The 25089-nt window shown below is 43.4% G+C and overlaps 1 protein-coding gene across 1 annotated transcript in view; it reads left to right on the top strand.

Moving 5' to 3' along the window:
- The window catches only part of ABCA4 (ATP binding cassette subfamily A member 4), a 1114059-nt gene that overhangs the window by 975863 nt on the left and 113107 nt on the right, over window positions 1-25089 (top strand). The gene's annotated exons all lie outside the window — the stretch shown is intronic.

Raw genomic sequence — 25089 nt, 5'->3', positions numbered from 1 at the left:
GCAGTGCAAACATGCAGGTGCTAATGTTGCATTGCTCTAGAGGCCAGTATGCTTATAATAATAATAACATTTGTAGAGCGCCTGGTTACACTAAATCCAGTGTGTCGCCGCGCTATGGTGTGGTTAGTAACAGTTAGGCACACAGGTCCCTCTCTATATGCCACAGAAGCGGTCCCCCCCCCTCTAGCCTGGGGGGAAGAGATGGGTTTTCAATTGTTTCCGAAACATTTGTTCAGAGGTCTCCAGTCGCATTCTTGTTGGGAGTTTGTTCCATTGTTGAGCTGCTTGGACCCGAAAAGAGCGTCCCCCCATCCGGGCTCTTCTGATCTTGGCGTCCCTAACCATCAGTGTCCCAGTAGATCTCAGTTGGCGCGCCGGTACATAAGGGTTCAGCAGGTCATGAAGATATTTGGGCCCTTTCCCATGCATAATACGGTGACTAATCAGTAAGGTTTTAAAAATCACTCGCTCTTTGATCGGGAGCCAGTGTAATGATTCAAGGGCTTTCTTAGATGGCGCTCTTTTGGGTAACATCAGGACCATCCGGGCAGCCGCATTTTGTACACGCTGAAGCCGAGGGATACATCCGCAGTTAGCTCCCAGGTATAGGGCATTCCCATAGTCCAGCCTCGATGTAATAAGGGCATGGACCAGGGTTTTTCTGGCCGACATTGGTAATAAATCCAGCGTCCTACGTAAAGTTCTCAGAATACCAAAGCACTGTCCTGCCACGCGCCTTGTGTGATACTCAAAAGAGATTTTATTGTCTAGCCAGATGCCCAGATTTTTTACTTGTTCACTGGGAGAAGGTTGAGGCCCCAGCTCTTGTGGCCACCATGCAGATGTCCACACAGACGGTGCTTTCCCCACAATCAGCACTTTCGTCTTACTTCCGTTTAGTTTTAAACAGTTATTAGCCATCCAGGCCGCTACTTCCTGGAGGCACGTAGAGAAATAAGTGGCTGCTACCTCGTTGGATTGAGTGAGAGATACCACAAGTTGGGTATCATCTGCATAGGATACCACTTGGACCCCAAACCTTTCCGTAATCTCTGCCACAGGAGTTATGTAGAGATTGAAAAGGGTGGGGCTCAAGCTGGATCCCTGAGGCACCCCCTGCTTTAGCCTAATGTTTTAGACCGGTGAGATCCTTGAGCTACTTGGAAGCTCCGATTCTGGAGGAACGATGCCAACCATTCCAAAGCTCTGCCTACCACTCCCCCTTTTTTTAGACACTGCAGCAAGGTGTGATGTGCTGCAGTGTCAAAGGCCGAACTTAAGTCCAAAAGGATAAGTGCTGCTGTCTGACCTTCATCCACCAGCTTCCGTATGATTTCAGTTGATAGGAGCAAGGCGGATTCGGTGGAGTAGGACGCCCGAAAGCCAGATTGGGTGGGGTGGAGTAGCTTACAGGTCTCAGTTGCACATTGGCTACCTTCTCCGCAATTTTAGAGAAGTAGGGGAGAAGGGAGATTGGGCGCAGATTATCCAATTGCTCTGTGCTGATATTATGTTTTTTTTTAACGGAAGTACCGCAGCCTCTTTCCAGGCGGTCGGAACAATGCCCGACCCAAAGGAGAGGTCTAACAGATGGCGTATATGGGGTTCCAGAGTTTTTATACTATCCCTTAGTATTTTAGCAGGTGCTGGGTCATCAGGGGAACCCGATTTAATTTTGGATGATATATTTATTAGGATATCCTGTGGGGGGGGTGCTTCATCCGCAAAAGGTACAAGGGGTGATATGACATAATTATAAAGCACCCTCTGTTAAGTTATACTCCACGACTATAGTTAATTTCCAAATGCTTTATTCAGCAAGTAGCAATTCGTAAAAGGAGCTGGCACATTCACACCTAATGGCAGGTAAACTTCAACTGCTTTCTAGTTAACTTTCTGGATTACACGATATGATTCTACTGGTAATGCTGGAAACACATTCAATACTTAGGCCCTCGTTCTGAAGTCAGTGGGCCTGCCACTGACAGGTCATCGGTGGCGGGCCCACTGACATCCATTGAATAGGTCCGACCGCCAGATTGTGATCCGGACGTCAGAGGCATCTGGGGGAGGGACCGACTGCTGCTGTTCCTTGAGCCTGTCGGGGCAGCGGTGGGACCGTAATCCCTACAATAGGGGCAGTACCTGGACAGACAATGCCTTAGGGATCACAATATCCCTTTCTGTCTTCCTTTCTATGGAAGTCGAACAGGCGGACGGAAGGGACTTTGGCGGCCACTAGCATGGCTCCCTTCCCCCCTGGGCCCCGACATGGGGTCTGGGGGCACCTGTGGCCGGCACCGCATGGTGCTTGGCACAGGGTGCATGGATGTTTGAAAACAGCTTTTGTCCTTTTCTGTCTGCTGCACAAGCTGTAATAGAAAAATGTATGTTTCCGACTGCCCATAGTTCAGTCGTATCCTAATTCGGCTGGTGGAACTGCCGACCTATAGTCAGGAGCATTCCATCCCTCTACGCTCAGACCGACATCGTAATAGGCCCCTAAGCGTCATAGGATGACTACATTAAGTAGACACAACACATTTTCTTTCTTGAATAATTAATGACTAACTATCAGAAAAATAACATTGATAAGATTCAACCATTACAGTTTTATACATAGTAAATTCTAAGTTAGAAAATAACATTCTAAACATGAAATAATGCCTGGTAATCATGCAAATATGCAGGACGCTTACTTTTCCACCACAACTACTACTACACAGTGGTTCTAATTTTGTTTGATCTAAACATATTCCTGCATTAGGCACACCCTCATTATTTAGGGCTTCACTCTGAGTTCCATCACTACCTACCTCAGTACAAACTTAATTACTAACAATGTTGTTTCTCCCATTTTCCTCATTCACTCCATTTCTCAAATTAAGTGTACCCAACCAATTATAATCTCTCTCTTTAACCGCTTCCGACACCTACTTCTTATTCTCTTTACAGCTCACAAAGCGACTCATGTTCCACACACGACCATCTCTCAACCTTGCAAAATTAGTAAATATCTTTACCATTTCAATGGAATATTTGCTTTCTCCTTTTTCACTTTATAGGGTAATTTAATATGCATTACCTCTCCTTTCTTTAACTGAACATCTTTAGCACCACTTCTCGGGTCTTTATATTCCTTATTCCTATCTTGTGTTTTCTGAATGGTCTTCTTCACAATTTTAGGTGACCACTACTACAATTGTGAATTTACCATCCAATTCTGTTTATCTTTCGTGAAAGGGAATCTTCTTATCATTATGGTAAAAGTACTATACCCTGTAACAGAATGAGTAGTGGGATGCAGCCACACCATTTAATTTCTACTCACCAACCAATTGAAATTCTCACACAAATCCAATTGCAAAGATTCCTCCACCACATGGTTGAACCTTTCCACTTCACCATTCCCACTGGGATGATAAATTGAAGTAAATTTTTGTTCTATGCCATTACGTCTGAGAAAACTCAATTTCACCACTCTTAAACTGCACTCCATTGATTGTGATGATTCTGTTGGGTAATCCCTCCCTCTGAAAAAATTCCTCCAAAAGTAATACCACACTTTCAGTATTCAATGAGGAAGACAAATACATAAGCATGTACACGACATTGCGAAAGGAAGAAAGGGAGACTCCTAATTGTTTGTATAAATGTGCTCATGGCATCATATATTTGGAAAACACGGCTTATCCATTACAGTTTCAACAGCCCTGTGAGCATAAATTGTAGTGGCAATCAAGGAAGCAAAATGCACGTTGTGCTTGTGACGAGAAAGTGATGGCGCAAGTGACTAGTGCAAAACACAGCGGTCGGCGAAGAGTGACAAGGTGGAAAAAAGTTATGTACAGTGATCAATGGTTCAGCATGAATAGTTATATACAATGACTGTACAAGGTTTTAAATTTTGGAAGAACCGAAGAGAGAAGTGCGCCATAAGTTGTGCTGAGGGAGGCGTCATCAGCGTTTCGGTCCTATTCATTCAGGACCGGATTGCCAAAGTTAAGAAGTGCTTTAGAGTGAGGGTACAGGCAAGCAGTTGGGAGATGAATCAGCTGGTGCCAACGTATGGGGACACGGCACAGCTCTAGCGTAGTGGGTAAACCATCTATGCGAGGAAGGATAAGTACCTGCTTGATGGCCAGGACACAGCAGGGTTGAAGGGGACCTGGTAGTAGTGCAGCGGAAAGTCTGCTCGATTCCAAGGTAAAGTGCTATCAGGAATTCCTTGATAGCTGTGTGCACAGTGTTGGAGCCCCGATCGACTGCAATGTGTTGTGTGTTTTCCCTCCTGAGGCGGAAGCAGGGAGGTTACTGTGTTAGTTGCCTTGCTCTTTTACACTTTGTAATATCGCTTGAATAAGAAGCGCTTTTACTTTTAATTCCCCGCATTTTCTCCTTTTCCCTCCTGAGGCGGAAGCCGGGAGATGGCTGGGGTATTTTAATTGGGTAATACTTATTGTACATTCTCGCTTGAATACAAAGCGTTTTTATCCTAACTTACCGCTTTTCCCCGCATTCTGGTCCAGTCTCAGCTGAGCCAGGCGCTGAGTCCTTCGGTCCCGGGCGGGCTTAATTCCATAACGGCCATCTTGGGTGGGAGGAAGCGCACTGCGCAGTCTAGCCTACAGCATAAAAAGGGAAGGGCATGTCTCCGCGCAGCGGACGCGCCGGACCGGCTGCGGAGTCGCACCTGAGTCCAGCCCGTCTGCGCTAAGACCGCGCTCTGGGCCCGGCAGGCTGATCCTCGCTCTGATCGCCCGTTGACTAACGAGCGTGAGTTATCCATACACTCTCTTTTGCTCACTCTTAGACCCCCTCTCAGGCCTTGCCATAATACTCGCACTCCTGAGGATATATTATCCAATAATTGTGGCTGTAATGCACCTAGACCTGTACGTATTCGACATCACAGAAAAGCTCAGGCCAGCTCAGAGACAGCTAGGGTATTAGAAAATATGGTAAAAGAGGCAGGCTATCTCATTAATGCCAGGTCACTAGTTAAAAATAACGTGGCATTTAACGATTTTGTATCACAGAGGAAGCCCCCCTGGGTCTTCATAACTGAGACTTGGAGCTCGGCTTCCTCAGGTCCAGATGTGGTTGATGCTTTCCCTGAAGGCTATGCCCTGACTAAAATGGATCGAACGGGGCGTAGGGGTGGAGGGCTAGGTATATTATGTAGAGATTGCTTTAATTGTCGCATTGATCCCCTTTCGTCTCCCCAAGATAATTTTGCGGCATTATATTTTTCCATACAGTTTGCCCCTACATCCTCCTTTTCTGGCATCCTTTGTTACAGGCCACCGGGCCCTAGGGCCACTTTCTCAGACGACATACTGAGACTGTTAGAGCCCTTTATCAATAGGCCCAACTTAACCCTTCTTGGCGACTTTAATTTCCATCTTGAGCTGGTAGATGACAGAGACACGATGGCTTTAGTCGAGGGTTTGGCTGCCTGTGGTCTGAGCCAACTGGTTGAAATCCCCACACATCAGGCAGGGCATAAGCTAGATGGCATTTTTTCGAATGACCCCAGATTGGGGGCGAGAATTCCGATTCCTCTATAATGGACGGACCATAGTGCAGTTCCCCTCCTCCTCAACATCACTCCCTCCGTCTCTACCCAAGCTAATAAGAATGTATGGGAAATCAAAAGAAAGTATAGAGATGTTTCAAACTCTACCCTGGCCCCATTTATGATGGCTGTCAGTTCACCTTCTTCGGCGGACCCCATTGAGGCCGCAATTGCTCTGTCCGACGCTTTAGCCAATGCAATGGACACTATAGCGCCACCTTTTAAACATTACTCAGCCAGGAAGAAACATTTGTCGCCTTGGTACTCGGATCGGTTACGACTTCTGCGGCAGAAATGTTGGCAGAAGGAGAGATCTTGGTACGCATGTTCATCAAGAGAGCTTTTTAAAATTATCGACACCTTGTCGACACCGAAAGTCTCCGACTCTGTTGTTGAGACACAGGAGCTGTGCGATAATATTGAAAGCTTTTTTCACTCTAAAATTGAGGATATTTACAACTCCCTTAAAATCCTCAATCTGGAGTTGGACACAAATAGTGTACTTTTGCCTTCTCTCCCCTATCCCACCGATGAGGAAATCCCTAAACCTGGTCTCAGTCCCGACTTTACAAGCTTTCCCTCCCTGACCTTGGAAGAAATAAACCGCCTTTTGGATGCCATTAAGTCATGCTCGCCTCTTGATCCTTGTCCTTTAAAGATCCTGAAGACCTGTAGAGAGGTTATCCTCCCCCCTTTTAAAGGTCATGAATACGGCCATCACTGAGGGGATTTTCCCTTTACCGTGGAAAACTGCAGTGGTCAGGCCACTTCTGAAAAAGTCCTCTCTGGACCCTGAAGTCCTGAAAAATTTTCGGCCCATATCATTGCTTCCAGCCCCGGCCAAGATACTCGAGGCCCATATTAATCGTCATCTGGCCTCTTACCTAGAGAGTGCGAACCTGCTGGATATCTCCCAACATGGCTTTCGTGCTGCCCATAGCACCGAGTCTGCCCTCACAGTCGTGATTAACAACATCAGAACCGAGGTAGACAGAGGACAGACCACGTTGTTGGTGCTACTTGATCTCACGGCAGCCTTTGATACCCTGTCCCCTTCAGTCCTGGTGGACAGACTGTGGTGGATAGGGATGGGAGGCAGTGCCCTGAATCTTCTATCCTCCTTCCTCCATCAAAGACAGCAGAAAGTAAAGTTGGGTAATTTTATGTCCTCCTCTCAGTCTGTGCAATGTGGGGTTCCACAGGGCTCTGCCTTGAGCCCGCTGTTATTTAACACCTATGTAACCCCACTTGCCAAGGTGGTACGCTCTTTTGGCTACCAGGTATTGTCATACGCTGATGATACCCAGATTATCGTCTCCACTACTCCATAAACAGAAGATCCTGCACTCAAGTTCCGAGCCTGCATGGAGGCAGTTTCGCATTGGATGGTACGTAACTATCTAAAACTGAATGGAGAAAAGACGGGGGTCTTGATTTTTGGAGGAAGTCAAGACATAAGGTCTGGGGACTGGTGGTTCTCTTCTTTGAGGGATTGTTCCCACCCGACCCACTCGGCCAGGAATCTTGGCGTACTTATAGATCCGGCCCTCTCTTTTGACCTTCAGGTCAATAAGACTGTGTCCACTTGCTGTGCCATCATCCGAACGCTAAAAAAGATTGCCCCGTATCTATCACCTGATGCCCGTAAACAGTCAGCAGTGGCCTTGGTCGCTTCCAGGCTTGATTATTGTAATGCACTCTATGGTGGCAATAATAAGAGGTCCCTCCATCGCCTCCAGATGGTCCAAAACGCCGCAGCCAGGATGGTCTTGAACCTTCCTAGGCTTGCTTCTGCAACTCAGGCTCGGAAAGATCTTCACTGGCTACCGATACAAGCCAGGATTTCTTTCAAGCTCATCTGTATGACCCATAGGGCAGTATTTAGATCAGGTTCTGAGGGTATTAGATCTCTGGTCAGCCCCTATACTCCTAGCAGAACCCTTCGCTCAGCCTCTTGAAATCTGCTTTCTGTTCCCAGATTTAAAAGAGCGAAGTGGGGAGGAAGAGCCTTTTCCATCTTGGCCCCGAAGCTCTGGAACTCTCTCCCCTATGAACTATCCAATCAACCTTCACTGGGGATTTTACGCTAACTCTTAAAGACCTGGCTCTTGTCTCAGGCCTACGGATCTTAGGCCTTCCATACTGAGACTATCTATGTTTGTTTTCTGAGGTGTTATGTTTGTTTGTTTCCTGCGCCTGGATGCCTCTTGGGCTAAGTCTGCGCATTACAAGACCCCCTTCCATTCATTCATTCATTCATGTACAATTCAAGGATCCATGGGCTAAGTCACTCGTTGGTAATGAAAAAAGTCCAGGAGACACCACGAGGCAGGGTCAGGTCCCCAATCCGCTGCAACGGTCCACCCGGTGATACCATATCTGTGGTTCAAGGGCCAGCTCGAATCAATCGGAGATCTGGCAAAATGCAGAGTGACTCAGGAACCGCCACTGACATTTCAACTCCCGACACCGCACACGTCCGTGACGGTTCCTGAGTCACTCTGCGCTTTGCCAGATCTCCGATTGATTCGATCTGGCCCTTGAACCACAGATACGGTATCACCGGGTGGACCGTTGCAGCAGATCGGGGACCTGGCTCTTCCTCGTGGTGTCTCCTGGACCTGGACTACTACCAGGTCCCCTTCAGCCCTGCTGTGTCCTGGCCGTCACGCAGGTACTTATCCTTCCTCGCATAGATGGTTTCCCCACTGCGCTAGAGCCGTGCCACGTCCCCACACGTCGGCACCAGTTGGTTCATCTCCCAATTACTAGCCTGTAACCTCACTCTACAGCACTTCTTAACTTTGGCAATCCGGTTCTGATGATGGTCCTGAATGAATAGGACTGAAACGCTGTTGACCTCTCCCTCAGCGCAACTTACGGTGCCCTTCTCTCTTTGCTTCTTCCAAAATTAAAAACCTTGTACAGTCATTGTATATAACTATTCGTGCTGAACCATTGATCAATGTATATAGCTTTTTGCGACCTTGTCCCTCTGTGCCGACCGCTGTGTTTTGCACTAGTCACTTGCGCCGTCACTTTCTTGTCATGAGCACAACTTGCATTTTGCTTCCTTGATTGTCAATACAATTTATGCTCACAGTGCTGTTGAAACTGTAATGGATAAACCGTGTTTTCCAAATATATGATGCCACAAGCACATTTATACAAACAATTAGGAGTCTCCCTTTCTTCCTTTCGTAATGTTGTGTACATGCTTATGTATTTGTCTTCCTCATTGAATCCAGTTGAGATATGGTTGTTAGGTTTTACTTACTCACCTGGATCTCAACTTGGTCTACGGGTTATACTCCTGTCGTTATTTACTATACTTTCAGTATTGGCATTATTCATACATTTCAGTTCTAGCCATTATGAAAAATAGTTGATTGCAACCAGTATATAATAATCAACCCCATAGTATCCCATGCCATCACAGGGCACAGCGTAGGACACATAGTGGTTTCAGTACAATTTGGGATTTGTCTGCATCCAAACATAGTTCACACGTCTAATAATTGTTTCTACTTCTACATCTTAAACTGGCCACCATTAGTTTTCTTTGATTTTCTTTTTCCTCTTGACAATATCTAGATGTCTTTCATGACACAATTTAATAATGGTACATATCAAACTTTTAGGTGGTATAATTGTAGATCCTGTAACAATATTCTCACCTGTCACAGACAATTCATTGCTTATGCCCCAGAAACTTCTTAAATCCAGTGTCAATGATTTTTTTCTAGCCATCCTTCTGCAATGAAATCCTTACGTTTCTCCCCCATCTCATCCATCGTACTGGCATCCTTCCATTCTTTATCAGTAATCGCATTCACCACCTTTCCTCCAGGCCATGCTACACTCAATTCTTCCCAACACTCATTGGGATCTGCTACCAAAGGTAATGGCAATGTCCTTAAAAAATCCACTACTTTGTTTCTGACACCAGGAAGATAAATCTATTTATACCTGTTGTCCATAAGTCTTAAGGATATTATTGCTATCCTTGAGTAGGCCCTCCGTAGATCACACTTATAATAGTGGTTTGTGGTCACATCTTATCTCCACTTGAAACCTCCACACAAAGGGGCTCATTATGATGTCGGGCAGAAAGCCATCCGACAGCTCATCAGAAGCTTTCTGCCCGACATCAGAGGTTTCTGTCCAACTGCTGTATTATGATACTGGTGGTTGGAGGGAAACCCATGGGGGAATACCGCTATGCTTCCGACGTGCTCACGGAGCCCGTCGGGGATGTGGTCAGAAAGGTAATACACAAATGGGCAGCAAAACTAGCCTTGTCTCCGCCCTCGGGTTTACAATTTTGCTATCCGCCTAATTGGACAGGAGGGAACTCCGCATGCCCATGCGGAGGTTCCCTCCTCCTCGGTGATCGCGGACGGACTCAAGTCCGTCCGCGATCATAATGGGCCCCTAATTTAGAAACATGTAGCAAGCAAAAATACTAAAATAGGACAAGGGGAGCCATTACTGAGAATTTGTAAAACGTGATCTTGAAAAAGTAAAGTGCCACTGAAAAATACCAGGTTGCAGTTGACCAGGACCTAGATGTGAGTTTAGACCCACGCATTGCACAAAAAAGGTGCATGTGATCTATAGAAACTAGCTTATTATGTTTGTCTTAAGGGACGTTGTCTGTACTGTTCAATACTGTTACAAGTTTAAAACATGGACCCACTTTCTTAGATCATGATCCAGTCAGAAACATGTTGACCCCTCGCCATTTGGGGTGAGGTTTCACTCCCCCCTAAATTTTAATCTAACCCTCGAGGACAGTTGGTTTTGGCATCAAAAACTCACACCAGGTTAAAATTTCATTTTGTGGCCACCAAGGCTGATTTGCCACCTTGCCTCAGTTCTTGGTTCTACCTTCAGACTTTTTCAGAAGTCAGAATCCTCCAATGGGCCAACGCTGGAAGCTGTAGGCAGGTGGTGCTCCATGAGGCTGGATACCTTTACCACAAGGTCCCACTGAACCTGTTTTCACTATGGGCAGATGCTTCTGGGTGTGATCTTTCAGGCCTCAGTACCTTGTCTCAACCCCTCAGAGGTGGAAACAAATATTAAGTACCAGTTTTCACCGGCTGCTGGTAAAGTACCTTCTGGGCGGTCCTGCGGGACCTATCTCCTCAGGGCAGGCTTCTAGACACCTGGTCTTTTTCCAGCCAGGTCTTCTGCAGTGTCCATTCCTGTGTGATTAGCTGAGCCATCTTGGAGCCGGTAGTTCTTCTTTTGGTGTCCATGGGGAAGGTAAACAGGAGGTGTATCAGTTAATCCCTTATGAGCAGTTCAAGTCCATTGGTCCAGCAGGTATTCGGAGTTCCTGAGATGCGGAGTGAGTCCTTTTTTTCCAGTAGGGTTTTCCTCTTCACATGGGGTCTTCTCAGGTCCAAGAATGTACTAAGATGTGATAGATGTAGTCCCATATATAAAAAAAACGTGCATGAGCCAGTGATTGTAGAAATTCTTCCACACAAATCCTATAATTTTCCTCACAGTCCCCCTCCTTCTGCAGCATTTCCTCTTTGTCTTACAGTAAAATTTCCCTGCAGCCCCTGTTCCAGTGTGGCAGAAACCACCTGCCACTATGCACGCCTGTCTTCAGCCCATTGGCCACATCCCTATCTAAATGATGGCTGTCTAGGAGGGTCGTGGGTTTTAATTGGAGAAGCTCTCCTTGGAATCTCCAAATCTACAGAGGTAGTAATAAGGCTGTCCTTTCTTCTGTCATGTAAGTGGGTTATGTAAATACACACAGCATCCCAAATATAACATTTATCTCCCCTGCACATTGTACATTCTCTGTGCCAACTACCAATTTTGCTACATCATTTTAGGACTGAAGCACACACTGTGGCACTTACAAGGAGTGTCCTAATACCAGCAAAAATAGGGTCTGAAAAATTAAAAATAATCTGAGGTGACAACGCAGAAAAAAAGAATTTGCTGTTGGGTGCTGCAACTACATATCTTTTATTCACCATAGTAGCAAGTTTGAGGATATGTAAAATGCTGGGAATAATTATGTTAGCTCATCACTTGCTACATCATCAGATTAGCCCTAACCTGAGTGGGGTGCTGCATCCATGCCAGAAAGTACCAAAGGCGAGTACCTCTGTGCCTACATGAGTCTGGAATTTATCAGAACGGCAAGCTGGATGACCATACTACCAAGGACTACTATGCAGTGCTGCAGTTACATTACATGTGGCACTCTTGTGGCCAAACACTTGAACCTACAAATAGCCTACTAAAAACCTTCGGTACTTCTCCATATTTAAAGCTTATTACTTAACCTTTGCAATCAATACTTTTGCAGATGTAGTTAGATCCTGCACAACTAATAGCACTGACCCTGCCTTTGGATGCTGGTGCCAATCTCACACACAAGTAGCATATTTTCAGTCTGATGTTCCCCCATCCTAGATCTACTTCTTCTAATGAGTCTTGTAATCAGACTTTACTTTGACGGACTCCATGATCCGGTCCCATCTGTTCATACTATTTTGGCCTTATCAGAGACCGTGGCAGAGGGTTAGTAACTGTGTTTACACAACACCTGAAGTGAAATAAATTGGCTTCTTCCTTAATACCTTCAAGGGAGCCAGGAAAGAAAGATCTAGTACAGTGCATGATAGCAGGATAATGTGCATACCAAGATTATCATAAGCTGAAACTGGAGGTCACAGAAACTACAGGAGACAGGAGCACTTTGTAAACAAAGAAACAAGTAAGGAGGCAAGAAGCAAGCAATATTTGGAAATTATGCAGGATTACACCAAGGCAGCATAACTTTTGACGTTGCCTACTATTATTAATGGACCACTGACACAATATCGACAACAATAACATTGCGTGAAAAAAAATGTTTACAACATTATTGTCTCCCCATACTTATAATCGTAAGCACAAAAATCTAGAGAACAAATTTTGTTTGACACAAATATTGTTAAAAAAACTACAAAAATATACGTTTTTTACTATATATAGTTTAAATAGTAAATCTTAAATATTTTAATATATAACAATAATATAATGTAAATTAAATAAATATTAATAATATTCAATGCTATATATAAAAATACTTATATAAAAACACATGTGTGTATATGTTTACATATAAATAACCACAAGGATTCTATCAATGTAAAAAAAGGGGAGAGTATTTTATTCGTTTTTGCTATAGGGTGAAGACTAGGTGTCTAAGGGTTGTTGTATAAGCTCTCTTTGCGGGTGGCAAAAGGAGAGCACTATGTGCTTTTAAAATACCCCTCACACACTATGAGTCCCATAGTGTCATGCTTCATCATAGGGGTCTTCCCGTCCCTCTAAGGGGCGGGGCGTGATACGACCTACGCGGGAGCACTGAAATATTGACAATAGGCTATGTGTGATGTGACGGTGGTTGTGAGTGGTGGGGGTAGGGACCTATTAAAGTGTAGTGATAATGTAAAAAAAAGTTAAAAATTCCCTGGCAAGTAGAAAAAGAAAAATATTTATTGACTTCTCTGGCTGGGAATAGTAAAAAGGGGTTTGAAAAGAGTAGAACGAAATACGTTTTCTACTTGGTCGACATGACATGTTTCATAAGCAGTCCCCTCCTGCTTACTCATCAGGACCTATGCCTGTCCCTACTAACAATACTCAATTCTAAATGAATGTAGTATGCCTAAAGTCCTAAACTAGGTGGCAAAAATCAGCCACCAAGTTGTGCTTTTGGGCTTGAGTGGGCCCCAAGTGAAGCGTAAAAAAAGTTAGACCTATTGTGGTCCAGTTGTTTCAAATTATGTTTGTCCCATGAGTCTGAATCTTAGGGTTATAATCGGTGGTTTAGTGACCGCTTCCGATAATCCGCATTATTCCTACCCTTCGGCAGCTCCGTGGGATCTACTGCCTCTGCACTTCCTCAATTGTTTTTTGGATCTATTATTATTATTATTTATTTATTTATAAAGCGCTAACAATCATCCTGGGTAGGATATCACGGCGCTGAGGTTTGGTGCTGAGAGGTACGATAACCGCACTGATTACTAATTACTCTAGTTTAGGGAAGAGTAGTGTCTTTAATTGTTTCCTAAATGATAGGAGACAGTCTGTCAGTCTGAGACTGGAAGGTAGTTCATTCCATTTGGTTGCAGCTAGATGAGAGAAAGCCCGCTCTCCCATCCTAACAGTCTTCACGCGGGTAGTGTTTGCTCTTCCTAAAGTTCTGGAACAAAGGTTCCTTGATGGTCTATGGAATTTGACTTTATTGTGTAGAATAGTAGGGCCTGTATTGTAAAGTACCTTGTGTGTGATACACAGTAGTTTGAAGTTGGCTCTTTGTCGCATTGGGAGCCAATGTAGCTCTCGCAGGCAACTTTTTGCCGAATCATATCTCTTCCTATTGCATACAGCCTTTGCCGCGGCATTTTGCACTATCTGCAGTTTGGAGAAGAGATAGTCTGCCATTCCAACAAACAGAGAGTTGCCGTAGTCCAGTCTGCTTATCAGCAGCGACTGGATCAGGGTCTTCCTACACTCAGTCGGAATCCAGGGGAAGACTCGTCTGAGCATTTTCAATAATGCAAAGCCTCTGCCACAGACAGTGGAGACATGTGATTTCATGGACAGAGCACTGTCCAATACCACACCCAAGTTTTTCGCTTTTATGGTGGGATTTGGGGGCAAGCCCAGGTTACTTGGCCACCAGCTGTTATCCCAGAGCTGGGGATTTTTGCCAAACAGGAGGATTTCTGACTTGTCTGCATTTAATCTCAGACAGTGCTCTTGCATCCAATTGGCCAGTTCAGTCAGGCAGTTTAGTAGTCGAGTTTTAGGATCATCTTTCTCATCAATGGTGACCATCAGCTGGGTGTCGTCAGCATAAGAACACATTTCAACACCCCACTTTCTTCCAATGGCTGCCAATGAGGAAACAAATACATTAAACAAGGTTGGGCTTAATGAAGAACCCTGAGGAACCCCATATTTAATGTTTCGCGGGGGAGAAATAAAATCACCCAGACACACTGATTGTGTTCGATCCGCCAAAAAGGATTGTAGCCATCCCAATGCCTTGTCTCGAATACCTTTCGCTTCCAGGGCTTTCAGTAGTTGGTCGTGTGGTACGGTATCAAAAGCCGCTGATAAATCCAAGAGTATCAGGACGACTGTCATTCACCTGGGCCCTGATAGTATCCGTCACCGCCAAAAGTGTTGTTTCAGTACTGTTGTTCGCCCTGAAACCTGTCTGAGAGACATCCAACAGTTCATTGGCTTCCAAATAAGTGGATAGCCGTCTATTGACCAGTTTCTCCAGCACTTTTGAGAGGTAAGGTAACTGGGATATTGGTCGATAGTTGGCAGGGTTGTTTACATCTAATCCTGTCTTTTTTACTAGTGGGGTGACTAGGGCCTGCTTCCAAGATCTTGGAAATGTAGCGGAGCATAAGGAAAGATTAAGTGCTTTCGTTACAGCAGGGCAAATTATAGGGGTTAGCTGAGAAAAAATGTGGTGCGGACATGGATCTAGTGGGGATCCTGACTTAACTTCGAGCATGACTCTGCCTACCTCGGCTTCTGAAAAAGGGCCAAAACTTGAACAGATAACTTGAGTTGTGGTTGGTACACTGCGCTCGATGGTTTCTAGCCTACAATTAGGAAAAGAGGCATAGATTATATACATTTTCTCACAGAAAAAATCATTTAGTTTATTGCAGTTCTCTTGTGATGGAGTAAGTTTTACTGAAAGATTTGTTGGGTTACATAATTCCCCAACAATTCTAAAAAGTTCCTTTGAGGAATTTTTATTCTCAGTGATTCTACGTGTAAAATACTCCTTTTTTGCCTTCTTAATTGCTTTATTGTAGAGTACGAGTGCTTGTTTATAAATGTTTCTGGTGTCGTCTGACTTGCCTATTCTCCATTTATGTTCCAGAGATGTACATTTTCTCTTTAAAAGTTTCAATTCTGGTCCGTACCACCTTTCCGATTTTGTAGTTCTGGGTTTGTGATGAACTCGGAGGGTGGAACAGAACTCAAGTGCAGTCTTAATATTTGTGTGAAGTAAATCTATTTCTTCATGAATATCAGTAGCTGCTGAACTCGGGTGTGAAAAATGTTGTTTGAATTTGTCTGTTGAGAAATTTTTCCAGCTCCTTGTGCTTGCTACACTTAGACCCAGTGTTCTCGTGTGTATAGTAGGTAGATTGATACGGAAAGTGATCATATAGTGATCTGTCCATAGCAGAGGTGTTACAGAGTCAATGTCAATCGATTCCATGTTAGAAAATACCAAGTCCAATATATGACCTGCCGTGTGTGTAGGTTGGTTAACTCTTTGGGATATCTGCAGGATTTCCATGTCCTCCACTAATTGTTTTGTTAGGGGGTTATTGCATTTATCAAAATGTCTGTTAAAATCTCCAAGGAGGAGGATACTTTTGTTCTTCAAGCAGACTGGCATAATTTGCTCCAGTAGTTGTGTACTGAAATTTAGTGTGCAGCCAGGAGGATTGTAGATTAGTACTCCTCCGAATAACACATTAGTGTTTAAGGATACTGAAAATGCCATAGTTTCACAGTTTTCCACTTGTATGTCGGTCTCTTGCTTACAAGTGAGAAAATCTCTAAATAAAAGAGCGACGCCTCCTCCCTTTTTCCTCATTCTATTCACGTTCAGAATCTTATATTCTGGAGGGAGGGCTGTGACTATATCTGGAGTATTGTGATCATCCAGCCATGTTTCGGTTAAAAAAGCCAGGTCGGGTTTATGTTCGTATAAAAAATCCCAGATGTATGTAGAGTGTTTGGGCATAGATCTAACATTCAAATACATGCAAATAAGGGGGGTTGTGGGGGTGTTCATTGTCACATGACTTTGTTTAGGAATGCTCTCCCATCTACAATTGTAACAGCTGATTGGGCCTAACGTCTCTATTGGACCCACGCGAGCACAGGCATGGGTGTTAATTGGTGCCTTGTATTTGATCTCCCTCAGCTCATGACTTGAGTAGGTTATAGTGCTTGTATTAGGAACATTACTATTGGTTTGGGCAGGGGTTGTGGTCCCTTGTCCCGGCCGGTTGCGGACGGGCGCAGACGGGCTGGACTTTGGCGTGACTTCGGCGCGCCCGCTGCGCCAGCCCACTGCGCCGTCTGCTCATGGTGCACATTTATAGATAGCTGAGGAGGGTAGGAGTCAGCCAGCGACTAGCGCGTTGCCCTGTGGATGGCCATCCGGGTGGTATTTAATATTATATTATATTTTTGGGTTATTTTTTTAATGTACTACTATATATATATATATATATATATATATATATATATATATATATATATATATATATATATATATATATATATATATATATATTCTCCAAAAGTGACCCGTTTGCACGAAGTCCGCGGCCCGTGGACAGATGGCGAGTGAAAGCCGAGCAGGTCTCTCGACAGTTAATTACTCCACAGCAATTTTCTTCAAAGAAAGTACTCGCGCTCAGGATAAGCCACAGTTTATTAAGCACTTTGCTTAATAAACTGTGGCTTATCCTGAGCGCGAGTACTTTCTTTGAAGAAAATTGCTGTGGAATATATTATATATATATATATATATATATATATATATATATATATATATATATATATATATATATATATATATATATATATATCGTAACTCGAAATCCCGGTAGTAGCCAGTGCCTGCTCACGAGTGGGTCGGTTTGGGGTTCCGGAAGCCCAAATATAAATCACCAACACTTATCCGTCAGGAAAGTACGTAACCAACACACCAGGAGTTGCTGTGCTCAGAAGTTTATTTTTGGCAGCAAAACAAACAACGCGTTTCACCTCACGGCTTGCTCACGTGAGCAAGCCGTGAGGTGAAACGCGTTGTTTGTTTTGCTGCCAAAAATAAACTTCTGAGCACAGCAACTCCTGGTGTGTTGGTTACGTACTTTCCTGACGGATAAGTGTTGGTGATTTATATATATATATATATATATATATATATATATATATATATGAAACATACAAAATATGAGCACATCAATTGAAAAACATGGAATTTCTTTTTGCAAATGAATAAAATGTAAAAACAATTTAAAATAAAAAAATACATTTACTAAAATATTCTATGAATTATTATATATCTATATATATATATATTTAAACAAATAATATAAAATAAGAAAAGAAACAAATAATAATAGATTAATTAAACAATATTAGGAAAAGAATAGGAGTCTGGGAATAATAGATACATTATTCCCACTTCAGCTTATACAATAGTTGGGAAAGCGTAGGCTTTCAGAGGGGTTACATTTACTATTCCCGCTCAAAACAAGACCATGGTAGGGAAAATATTGGACTTAGGAGTGACAAATTCTACTATTACACCTCCAGTCTATGCAACAGTAGTGAAAGTGTTGGACTGTGGAGGGGTAAGAATTACTATTCTCACTCCAGTCTGTGCAACAGTAGGGAAAGTGTTGAACTTTGGAGGATTAAGATTTACTATTCCCACTCCAGTCTGTGCAACAATGAAGAAAGAGATGGACTTCGAAGGGGTTAAATTTACTATTCCCACACCAGTCTGTGAAACATTAGGGAAAGCACTGAATTTCGGAGGGGTGAGACTTACTATTTCCACTTCTGTCTGTGCAACAGTAGGGAAAGCTCTGGACTTTGTAGTGATTACATTTATTAGTCCCACTCCAATCTGTGCAACAGTTGTGAAAGCACGGGATAGGTGCAATTTCTTTCTTTCTTTTAATGTACTGAATTTTTTTTATGTTTTAAAATGTTTTTTACTGTTTGCTTTTATGGCTTTTATTTGCTGAATAAAGTATTTTGGAATGGAACGGAAAGCCTTGGACTTCAGAGGGGTTAAATTTACTATTACCACTCAAGTCTGTGCAACAGTAGAAAAAGTGTTGGGTTTCAGAGGTGTAGCATTTACTATGCCCACTGCAGTCCCTGCAACAGTAGGGAAAGCTTTGGACTTCGGAGGGGTAACATTTACTATTCCCACTCCAGTCAGTTCAAGAGTAAGGAAAGTGTTGGACTTCGGAGAGGTAAGATTTAATATTTCCACTCCAGTCTCTGCAACTGTAGGGAAAGTGTTGGACATTTGATGGGTAACATTTACTATTCTCACTCCAGTCCCTGCAACAGTAGGGTAAGCTTTGGACTTCGGAGCGGTAAGATTTACTATTCCCACTCTAGTCTTTGCAGCAGTAAGGAAAGTATTGGACTTCGAAGGGCTATGATTTACTATTCCCACTCCAGTCTGTGCAACAGCAGGGAAAGTGTTGGATTTCGGAGGTGCAACATTTACTATTCCATCTCCAGTCCCTGCAACAGTAGGGAAAGTGTTGGACTTTGGAGGGGTAACATTTACTATTCCCACTCCATTCTCTGCAACAATAGGGAAAGCTTTGGACTTCGGAGGGGTAAAATTTACTATTACCATTAAGTGTTGGACTTCAGAATGGTAAGATGTACTAGTCCCACTCTAGTCTGTGTAACAGTAGGGAAAATGTTGGACTTTGCAGGGGTTACATTTACTATTCCCACTCCTGTAAAAGCAACAGTAGGGAAAGTACTTCAATTTAAAAACAATACACATTGGGATCAATCAATTAATTTGGAACATATATAAAATTCTTAATATGAACATTATTTAATTAGCCAAAAAAGATCTGTGTGCACACACATACACATATATTATGTGCATTTATAAGTATATATATGTATATAATATTAAGAACAGTTAAACAATTTACATCATTAATAAACAACTTAATAATTATCAATTTAAGTTATACATTGTTATTTATTACTTAATTTACTTTCCCCACTCTGTCTCTGCAGACCTAGCAGCTCATACCTAAATAAACAAATAAGTATAACACATTTTACATAATTGCTAATCACTTAACTGATTATTTAACAATTCATAATTATTTAATTAATTATTACTTAATTGACATCCCACCCGATACCCCTACAAACTTAGCAACCCACAACTAAAATATAACTACAATGAATACGACATTATATACATAATTAATTATCAATTAAATAATTATAATAAATAAAGAAGTAATTGTTAATAATTTATTCCGTAACTTCTCATCCTATATCCCTATAAACCCAACCTCCCACACCTAAAATATAGGGATTTCAAAAGTTAATTAATTACTAACCAAATAAATAATTATTAATAAATGAATAATTAATTGTTAATCAATTATAACTTAGTAAACTTCCCACCATATACTTCTATAGACTAAGCAGCCCACACCTAAAATATATCTAAAAATACAATGATTACATAATTTGCACAATTAATAATTAATTAAATAATTAATAATAAATTAATGATAAAATGTTAATGTATTATTATTTAATTAACTTCTTCACCCTATACCCCATTTAAAACCAGCCGCTTGCACCTAAAATACAACAAATATAATTATTACACAAGTTACATAATTGATAATCTTGTAAATTAAAAATACATTAATAATTGTGAATTCATTATTGCTTAATTAACTTCCTACTTTATACCCTTACAAACCTAGCAACCTGCTATGACACTATAAAGTACTATTAGCAATTACATTAAAATTTTAAAATCATTTAAAATTACAAAGTATATTTAAAAATATTATGAACAATTATAAAAACAATACATACAATTAGTGTTTAAACTAAAACACATTAAGATAATCATTAAACATGTTTTACAACTATATTATTGAAAACGATATTAACAAAAACATTATTATTAACAATATTACATAACGATATTATTGACAACACTAAGCAACACTAAGATTATTGTGAAGCCCTCGAGTTACAGGAGTCAACCTTTTAAAGCTCTCCATGGCATGCTGAATTGCAGAAGTAGGCATGTGGGTTATAGGTAGACTCAGACTTGTGGGGAGAACAGAAGAAAGGTATTTTTTCTTCTGAGAGGGAAAATCCGAGTCGTATAGCGATCCCCATGTTCATTTTGTTTTCTTACTGAAAAAATACGGACTGTAGCTCCTCAACCAGTGAGAGATATGCTATGTACCAGCATTTACAACTTAACATGTTCATACTATGTGGCTTTACAGCCAGAGCTGCCTACTTTATAACTGGAGAACCAGCTTCAAGTCTCAGCATCAGCTCCTAATCTTATAATTCTGGGCAAATCACTTAGGCCCTAATTTGAATGTTGGTTGGAATGCCTCTGGCGACATGTCTGAGGCTTACCGACCGACATCCTTGGTTCCAATTCCCCGCCGCTGTATTGCGATTATGGCGGTCAGAATTTAAACTGGCGGGTCAATCTGGCTGGCTTCTGACTGGCTCAAGGAGCCCGTCGGCCAGTCGGTAACTTGCCACATATTCCTTATGTATGGCGTTTCCACTGTAGGGATTACGATGTCGGTTTCCAACAGGTTTTCCGACATGAAAAGCCTGTCGGAAACCGACTTTAGGGGCCCCTAGCAGGGGGCAAGATAATAAGAAGAGCTGAGTCTTAAAAATATTTAGCATGCGAATCATGCAACAAAAGTCATGCTGCAATAGGATAAGGTGTCTTCCGTATTCAAGAAAGTGTACTTCTTTAACATTCCAAAGCGTTTCACTTTAGCTCATCACATTATATCACTGCATTGTGAAGTATTTATTAGAAATGTGAATTTTAAACATGACTTGAAAAACATTCCTGCCTTCGCCCTAATCACAATGATATTAGTGAATTAAGGCAAGCCAGGGTTCATGCATATCCTGTTTGTGTTCTAGATTCTACTGTATATGGAGCAAAAATATAGTCTAATAAACAAAAGATAGATTTTTGTACAGCACACACCCTGAACTCATATATTTGAAGGTTCTCTCTTACATGATAATGAAAAAAGTGAAATAAAGTGCTTGCACAGGATCACACAGTTTGTTCAATCGGGGAAGCTTAGATTAATGCCAAATATTCCAGTTTCACACTGTGCAGTTCAGCCACTAGATGAGAATCTTTTTCGGTTTGAATAATTTGTATTGATTTTATGTAGTAACAACAGTGCAACAAGAGTTGGCCACACCCACCGGCTGGCAGGCGTGTATTTAGATACATGTACAGTAGTTGGGTGTAAAAAAAAGAAAAAAATAACATTGAACTTCACAAGTTTTAGAACCGCTTTTTTGAGAGCAAACTAAGACGGGAGAAGTGAGAAAGGGGCAAGGTGGGAAGGAGAGAGAGGGAGGATGCATGATTTCCTCGCTCTTGTAATGTTGTTATTTCCAGAAAGTGGGTGCAGCCCGTTGCTGTCTGTTAAGTGCGGCGTGGCTAAAACGTAGCACTCGTAGGTATTGAGGGCATGTTAATTCACAGAATTCGTCTGCTAGGTCTGCTATGCATGTCTGCCACATTTTATCAAACCATGGTAGTGTTGTGTAGCTACCGCCGTGAGCCTCTCCCTTCCCAGGACGACCCAGCCAGTCCTGATGAGAAGGGATCTTGTCAGTCTCCCATCGGGCCAACAGGAGTTGTTTCGTAGCCCCCATTATGAGGGTTATGGCTTTGCCCCTGAGGTACCTCAGCGGGTAGGTAAGCGGATTAGGGAGATCAAACAGTGTAAAGGTGGGGAGTCTGGGTATCTGTGTCAAGCATGATGTCAACCGTGCCCAGTACCTATGACCAGAATGAGCCAAGCTTGGGGCGTTGCCATAGGAGGTGGGTAAGGGTACCCTTTTTCCCACATTTCCGCCAGCACATCCCATCTCCACTGGGGTCCCAAGTAGCTACTTTAGCTGGTGTTAGCTATCAGTAATGGGCTATTTTGAGGAGCTTCTCCTTACTGGTTGTATTGAGGGCAGCAAGCGGGCGTGGTGGAGGATGTCGCGCCATTCCTTGTCTGTGAATGTGTAGTCGCATTCTATCTCCCATCTGGCCCTGGTGGGAGAGTACAATAAGTGCATGGGTTGTGTCAGGAATTGCATAGGTGTCTGACAGTAGCTTCTTGTCAGAGCTCTGCGTGAGCAGCCACTTCTCGAAATGCAGGAGTGGTCTGCCTGCGTGCGGCTGAATCATTCGCCTAGTGACCCAGTGTGATACGGACAGATAAAGCCACTTTACTGAGTGCGGGAGGGGTAATAGGTCTGCAATGTGGCAAAGTCCATTAGACCATCGAGGTAGAACAGGTCCCCCACTCTCTTTCAGTTGGATTCTTGCCATGCATTATAGCCTGCACCATCTGACGCCGGGGGGAAGTCTGGGTTACCTATTAGGGGGGTCTGCAGGGATATTGGGGTGGAAAGATTATGCTTCCGCTGCACCCTGTCCCAAACTCCCACTGTCGCTCCTGTAACTGGAGAGACATAGACACTCGGGCCTATACTGTTTAGGTAGCCAGGGCACCTTCCAGATATGTATCCCGGCTATGTCCTGATCTATGAATCACCAGGGTTTTTTGGTGAGTGCGCGAGACCGTTCTAACATGTAGCTCAGTTGGGCTGCCTGGTAATACTTGCTGAGGTTTGGAACCCCCAACCTGCCTTCCGCCAATGAAAGGTAGGCTTGTGATCTGGATATTCTTGCTTTTTTGCCTTCCCAAATAAAGTCCCAGATTAGAGCCTGTAGTTTATCTAGAACATATCTAGAACCCGTGTCAGAGGCTGCAATGGTAGAGTTTGCATCACATAGAGTGGCTTAGGGAGTAATGTCATTTTGACTGCTGCCAGCCGTCCTAGCCAGGAAAGGTTCTGTGATTTCCATTTGCCGAGTTCTGTCCGCGTCAGTGTAAGTATGGCGCCATAGTTATAGTCTGCGGTGGCTTTAACTGTGGGAAAGATCTGCATGCCGAGGTACGGGATACCTTTGCCGGCCATTGAAATGGGAAATGCTGGCGTATATGTGCAAGGTCCGATTCCATTAGTGTTAGATCCAGTAGCAGGTATTTTTGTGGGTTTATTTTGAAGCCCGATGCAAGCCCGAAGCATCTGATCTCCGTCATAGCCGCCGCTAGTGAGGTAGGCGGTTGCGTGCGGGTCAGAAGGACATCATACGGGTATAGCATAATCTTGTGCTCCCTCCCATCGGGATTTCAGTCACCTCTGGATTGCCCCGTATGCACTTTGCTAGTGGTTCCATGTCTCGTCCCACGCTCAATGGAGATAGTGGGTGGTGGACCTGGGGTCTCCAAGTCACATAGGGTAGCTTGGCACTAAATTGGAAGGCTTAACTCAAGGTACATATGTTAAGTTTGCGTCTCACCCTTACAGTAACCCAGCGTCCATCCACCAAAAATAATAACACTACACCGTTATTTATAAAAGTAGAAAAGTTTATCTTTTCCTCTTAAGGGTTACTTTCATTTATGTATGTCTTTACAGTTCATAATACCACATGTAACATTCCAGGTTTAAACCTCAACAACAATCCTGCTATACTAGGAGTTATTACTTATTCCTGTCATTGATCAATTGTCTAGTTGCAGGACAACAGCTTAACAAGTCTACTGATTACATGGGTTTTCAGCTTGAAAGGGTACTTGTAACTATCTGCACCCAAACCTTCTTGGCACTAATTTAACTGTTATGGTTCAGGTTGTCAATAGGATTTCTTTTATCTCTTAAACATGTCACTCCTGTTGATAGCCAAATACAGTAATCATTTCATTTCACTAATGTGTACACTGTTTACAAGTGTGACCCTGGTACATGCATTTTTAACATTTATGTTGTATCTTTTTCTATGTTAGCTCAGTATAGTTTCAGCTAATCCCTTCACTGTCCCTTGGTTTGCTAAAATCCCCTCATAGGAAAAGGGGCAGTCTCCTCTGCTAGCTCCTCCACTAGTAACCTCTTCGCCCTGACCCACTGTCTCTTGACAAGGCCAGGAAGCCTCGTGTTCTAGCAGGCCTGGTAGAGAGAGTTCTGTGTATCAAATTATTCTCCTCCAGCCCCCACAGTTGAAATCCCTGCTCGCGTTACCTTCGAGCGCTGCTCTGCTCAACCCGGCCGGTGTCTGCTGACTGGCAGGCCGGGATTCCCCACACGGAAGTCACACAGAGGTCTGAAGTCTGTCAGGCGCTAACCTGAGGAGGCGGAACCTGACCTTCTTTTGGAGCTCTTCGTCGTCGTCTCGCTACACCGCCCACACGGCGCAGGAAGAGCGGTCTCCTCCCCCTGCTGCCTCCAGTCACGCCTTCCTTCCTCCAGCGCGCTCCTGCAGACAGCGCCGAGGAGGGGCCTCTCCTCGTCTTCCTTCCGCCTTGCGTACAACACCGCAAGACAATTCACCACACACCCGGCGTCCCCGCTTTCCGCACCAGCTATCCCCTGCAGGACTCGGCCGAAGAGTGGCCCCATAACCCACATTGGCAATGGGTTGTCCGACAGGCGGCAGTGGCCGGCTCCGATCCACGAGCTCTACAGCCCAGGGGCAGCGCACAACAACAGCGCAGGTAGCCCAAGGGGGGTTCCGGGATCCCCAGTACAGGAAGCCGGTAAGTGGT

This window comes from Lissotriton helveticus, chromosome 1_1 (assembly GCF_964261635.1).
Source record: "Lissotriton helveticus chromosome 1_1, aLisHel1.1, whole genome shotgun sequence".
Lineage (NCBI taxonomy): Eukaryota > Metazoa > Chordata > Amphibia > Caudata > Salamandridae > Lissotriton > Lissotriton helveticus.
This window is presented reverse-complemented; position numbering and strand designations above follow the sequence as displayed.